We start from the raw sequence: 6,494 nt of genomic DNA on the forward strand, positions 1-6,494 counted from the left end.
TCCCCCCAGCCCCACTGCCCTGGAACTACCTGCTTCCAGGTGGGCACAGCCCTCACCCGCCTCCCGGCTTTGCCTGCCTCTGGGCCCTGAGGACAGCCCCTCTCCTACCCTCCTCCTGACCTTGAGCTTCCTCTAGAAATGCCTAGAAAAGCTGGGCCAATCCAGGCTTCCTACTGGCGATGCCTGTGTGTGTGGCTGGTCTGCCCTGACTCCTGGCCGGCAGCCAGCTCTCAGGCACTCAGGACAGAAGAAGGGACCGCCTTTGCCACCCCTAATTCAAGCCAAGAAAATACCTCCTTGTCTCTCTCTGAGCAGGTACTGCAGAGCCTAGGAGTGAGGAGCACGCTAGCTGGGCCCCAGCACCCCCGTAAAGCGATCAGAGGAACTTCAATCCGCGGTATGTGGGTCATTCACTGCCCGCCCCCTGCAACCCGGGGAGTTCTTCCTCCCGGGTTTGCAGCCTCCTCCATCTTCCTCCCCTCCAGCCAAGACTTTCCAGTCTCTCTTGTAGCATCCCCAGGACCTGGCCCTTAAGTGTGGGCATTCCCTTGTGGTCCATCCTCGACCCTTTTCAGAGCATGCCCCCTCCCCAGGCATCCTTACCGGCTGCTTCAGGAACCCCCATCTGTCTCCCCAGCCCCCATCTCCAGGCTGCAGGCCCCACTCGCCCTCGGCTGCCAGCTCCCTTCTGGACCGGCCGGACTCAGGAACCAGTGACCTGAAGATCTGCAGAGATGTCTTCCTCTGAGTCCTTGACCTCCAACCCCGTCAGTGGGCCAGGAAGGGAGGTGGTGACTTGCCCGAGCCTCAGGGAGGGCTGAGAACATCACGCTGGGCTCCTCCCCCTGGTTAGGTCACCCGGTGTCCCCCCATCGGTGCCAGAGTGACCTTGGAACCTTCCGGTGGCCCTCCCTGGGACTTGTCATTAAGCGGCGATAAATTCCCTAATCGACACCCTCTTGTCCAAATACCCGCCCTGCACACAGCCAGCCCTGAGGCACAGACTGCATAAGCCACTGCTCCCCACTATGTGACAAGGCCTCTAGGTGTGGGTCCGGTTTGGGGTCTGCTGGTGCCCACCATCTGGGACAGATAGGGACAATCCCCTAACCCTCACAACGCACTGCCCAACTGTTATGGCTGCATTCACTGCTATGAATGTTAAGTACATTCACCTTCTGAAAGACCACCCCCCCAGCATCATCAGAGGCTTCTGCATTTTCAAATTCTTTCCGGAATCAACGGATGCCTGAATAAATACATTTTCAATGTATTAAGATTGCCTTTGTCATGTAAATAAGATTTCTCAGGCCACTGATCTGGCCATTTACATGCAAAAATTCTGCTTTTACACATCTGTCTATCCACATATTTTTATGTAGAAATAGTTGTAGCTGGCTAGGTAGCTTGCTGGATGGATGGATAGATGAGTCACCAGGTAAACAGATCAAACTTAACCCTCTAGATGTGTTCTGAAAAGGTCATCAATATTTTTTCCTAAATCAAACGACATTTTTAATTCATCTAGAAAGCAAGTGCGTACACGCATGCTAAGTCACTTTAGTCGTGTCCAACTCTGTGCAACCCCATGGACTGTAGCCTACCAGGCTCCTCTGTTCATGGGATTCTCCAGGCAAGAATACGGGAGTAGGTTGCCAGGCCCTCTTCCAAGGGATCTTCCAGACCCAGGGATCAAACTTTCGTCTCTTATGTCTCCAGCATTGGCAGGTGGGTTCTTTACCACTAACACCACCTGGGAAGGCCAGAGAGCAAGTACACATGTTTTAATTTAATGTCTCTTTACACCCAGGCTTTTCCAATACTCGAAAGGCTCAGAGTGAGACACATTTAAGAAGGATGTCAGTTCCCTGTCTCCACCCTGCACACCTTCATCCATCAGACTGGCCTTCCGTAGCACTAACTTCTTTGCTGCCCAAACTGAGGTTAAGACAAAATTCAAAGACTCTCTCCTTGGATGAGGTCAGTTTTCCACCACACGCCCCTTTGCCACGTGCTCTGACCTTCAGTCCCCAGCTCCACCCTCTCAGAAATCTCACACCATCCTCCACCCCAGTGATGAAAAGGACCAACCTTGCCGCTCAGAGCACGTCTTCCCCAGGTGGGCAGAGCCACCTCCAAGCTGATGTTTTCAACAAGAGGGTCATAAGGTCTAACTTTATATTGATGATGGCACCTTCCTGTGTAGGTCTTCACAGCAAATGCTGTCCTGTTTGTTATCTCAGTGAATACCTGAAGCCTCCCCCACCCAGAGATGCGTCTCCACGTTACAGGTGAGAAAGCAGAGACTCAGCAACGGGAAGACACTGACCCACATTCAGGTGACAATCGCTGAACTAGCCTACGATGAGCATAACACCAATACAGGGTCAGACACCCATCCACTTGCTTTTCCCGGACACCCCACATCCTCCTCCCTTGTGGCTAGAGATGGTCCTTCAGCAGAGTCCGGCCCAGACGAGTCTCCCAGTCAGACAAGAGGGAACCCAGCGCCCTCCATGGCAGCCATCTCCTCAGCGACACTTCAGTCAGAAAGTGCCCAGGGGCCCTGGGGCCTCAGAGGATCCAGAGTGGACTGGAGCAGTGAGCTGCAGTGGTCTCACACACACACACTCACACATATACACTCTCAAGCACACACTCACACACACTCACAAACACACACATACACTCACACTCACTCACACACTCACACACACCCACACTCTCACACACACACACTCACACACACTGATATACACACACTCACATACTGACACACACACATGCACTCACACACTCACACTCACACACACTCACACACTGACACACACACTCACACAACTCACACACACACACACACACACACACTACTGAAGGAGAGACACAAACATGACAACGAGGAAGCACCTCATGGACCTCATGACAATGAAGAAGCCATTTTCATGCTGTGTGACCTTGAACAAATTACTCAACCTCTCTGAGCCTCAGTTGCTACATTTATAAAAACGGAGGCGGGGAACAGAGAAAAGCATACCAACTTCCTAAGGTTTTATGAGGATTAAATGAGAATTCATGAGAAAGGATTCAGCAAAAGATTAGTTTATGTAAATGAGAGAGAGTTATCATGATCACCATTGCGACATCTTTATATTTCAGAATTGTTAATAAGATTACCACTGTCACAAGGACACCAGAGTGCCTTCCTCAAGCAGGTCGGGAAGACCAGGAGATGGTTAAGATGCAATGGAACAGCCAAGATGAATCGTAGATAGGCATGACTGGAAGCAGGTCATCCAATTTGTCCTGAGGCCTGGGATGCCTGTCCTGGGCTGAGAAGGCTTCCCCTCCTCCCAAAAGACCACGGTGGAGGGTTGAGTCCATCTCCAGAGTGGTCTCAGTCCCAGGTCAGCTGTCGTCAGGGTGCTCCCCTGCCAGTTCCCTCCCTCCAGCTCTCGAGTGTGCCCCCCATTCAGCTCCCCTTCTGGGTCACATGGGGCCTAGACCCTGGGGTCCGGACAGCCAGGAACTCAAGAGTCCAGCACCACACCCACCCCTCAGACAGCTGTGGTTAGTTCTCTGAGTCCTGGGGGTGTGGATAGCACTGGCGGGCAGAGGCCACATCCAGTCTGGGGTGATCTTCAGAGGTAAGGTAAAGCATTGCCCCAAAGCCCCACCCCTGCCAGTGCAGCCTACCCAGCTCAGGCACCCTCCAAGCACCCCACATGGCTTTAGAGGTGCAGGAAGGAGACCTTCCCAACACCCCAGACCACAGGGAACACCTCCTCTGGGCTTCACCCCATATACCAGCCCCCAAAGCTCCCTGCACAGCCAGAGACCAGCGGAGGCAAAGGGCCGGGAAGAGAGGCAGCCCAGTCCTCACCCAGGGAGACATTGGAGTCCCGCGTGTCCCCCGAGAGCAGGAGAATCCCACCCCCCACTGCATCCCCAGCACGTGGTCCAGGTTCCCTGCAGCCCAGGGAAGCCAGAACAGCCACAGGCCCACCCTGCTCTCTCCATTGCTGCCAACACCCCAGCCCCAGGGAGGAAAATCCTTTTCCCCGTGCTCTGGAGCTTTGCTGAGACAGGCAAATTATCATAGAATTGCTGAAGACAGTGGAAGGAAACCTAATCCCAGGGCTTAGCAAGGGAGCAGGCCTCTGAGATTCCACGAGTGTCCTCCCACCTGGCTCCTGGGGTTCCTGCTATTGTTCTGGGTCTTTCTTAACTCTTTCTTAGCTAAACCAAGCAAAGATGCAAAGATGGAGGGCCCCTGAGCCACTAAAGGGAACACCCCCCACCAACATTGCGATGCCAGCTGCTGGGTGTGCCTGGGGTCACAGCCACAGGCACTGCAAGCCCAGAGCACCCTGGAAACTGGGAGTCCCTGGGGGTGCTGCTCAGTGACCGACAAGGGTGGGCAGTAAAGGCCGGCACCCTCACCGCTCGGGTGGGATATCTCACGCTGAGTCTCCCACGGACTCCCAGGTGCAACCTGCTTCCCAGCTCACGTCTCTACTCTGGTTGGTTTGGTCTGAGATGGTCTCCCAGATACACGACTTCCCTCTAATCCTGGTCTCAGGATCTGCTTCTCAGAGGCAGGACAGGATGGGGATGGGGGAGGACAAGCCAAGACAGAGGTGAAGGCTCAGAGGTTGGTAGAGGAAGGACTCACTCAGAGAAGTGCTGTTCTACAGCAGAGACAGAGAAGGGCACCTGCTTGTGGTTTCATTCTCACCCCAGCCTTCTAGGGGGGTAGCTGTTATTATGTCCATTTCTCAGATGCAGACACTGAGGCTCAGTCAGGCCCCAGGTCCTCAGTGAAGGATCTGTGCAGCTGGGATTCAAACCTGACTCCCTGAGATAAAGGGTCAGATCCCTACACCAGGGGCTTCCCTGGTGGCTCAGATGGTGCAGAATATGCCTGCAATGGGGGAAACCCAGATTCAATCCCTGGGTTGGGAAGATCCCCTGGAGAAGGGAATGGCTACCCACTCCAGTATTCTTGCCTGGAGAACCCCACGGACAGAGGAGCCTGGCGGGCTACAGTTCATGGGGTTGCAAAGGGTCGGACACCACTGAGTGACTAACCCTTTCGCTATGCCTAGACCATGGGGTCTCCAGGCAGAGGGGGCAGAGTTAGAAGAAGCCGTGTATCCCCCGGCAGTGGCACGTGAAGATGATATGGTTCCATCAAGTCTGTGACATTGACAAGAAAGTGGTCAGCAGACAGGACGGCCAGTGTCCTTCCCGCAGCCCCTTCATGGAACGGGCCCCCACGTGCCTCTTCAGCCCAGAAACAAGGAGAGCCCAGCTCATTCCCCATGCTGTACGGCCTCTCTCCTCTCCTCATCTTAAACTGCCCAACACTCAGCTTTGGCTTAAAGAGCCCAGCTAATTAGAAGCATATTTTATTTTCTCAGGGGAGGCAGCTGTGGGATAAAAGTCGGAAGTGTAAACTCTGGTGGTAGATGAATCATCGCACTGCTTTTTATTAATTTTTTTTACTGTCAAGTTGTTCTGGCTTTCCAAAAACCCACAGAAGAATAAGGCTCCTTGCTCTCATTATTGGTGATGACTGGGGTAGAGCTCAAAAGGCGAAGGCATGGCTGAAATAATCTCCAGGGGGTGAAGGGAAGAGTAGGGGAGGCAGATGCTGGTCACCAAATGCCACATCCGCCCAAGGGCCAAGAAAGCATCTGTCCACGGCAAGACTGGGGGAAGGAGAGCAATCTACCCCTGCCAACTTCAAGTTCTTCCATTCACACAATGAGTATCAAGGAGGGATGAATGAGTGAATGAGCTGATTCCCCTAAAACCTTCCATCTGACCGAGGAAATAAAAATAATTGAATTCAATGAAATTTAAAATCACTAAATTATTTCACTCAAAATCATTAAATTATTTATTTTTAGATGATTAAATTAAAATAACATGGCCCTTTAATAAGGTGGAACATGATAGAGTCACACACTTAATGTCTCGGAGAACATTTACTAATAACAACAATAGGAAAGTATCTCTATTATCAAGTGAAAAGCAAAGAATAAAACAGCATGTAGAGTAGGGTTCAAGCGTAACCTTCAAGATACAGCGTGTACACATACATACATATGTGGAAATGCGGCGTAGGACAGGCTTTCCTGGTGGCTCAGCAGCAAAGAATCCACCTGCAATGCAGGAGACTCGGGTTTGCTCCCTGGGTTGGGAGGATCCCCTGAAGGAGGAAATGGCAGCCCACTCCATATTCTTGCCTGGAGAATTCAACGGACAGAGGAGCCTGGTGGGCTACAGTCCATGGGGTTGCAAAGAGTCGGACAAGACTGAGTAACGAGAGCAACAACAAATAATGTAAAGGCTTGCAAAAATGGGGGCGTAATACATGGTGTGTGACTTCTTCTTTATCTTTCTCTGTATTTTCCAGTTCTCAATATGACTACAGGTTACTTCAGAAATCAGGGAGAAAAAAGTTTCTAGTAACCATAAGACCAAATATC

This window comes from Bos javanicus, chromosome 26 (assembly GCF_032452875.1).
Source record: "Bos javanicus breed banteng chromosome 26, ARS-OSU_banteng_1.0, whole genome shotgun sequence".
NCBI classification, from domain to species: Eukaryota; Metazoa; Chordata; class Mammalia; order Artiodactyla; family Bovidae; genus Bos; species Bos javanicus.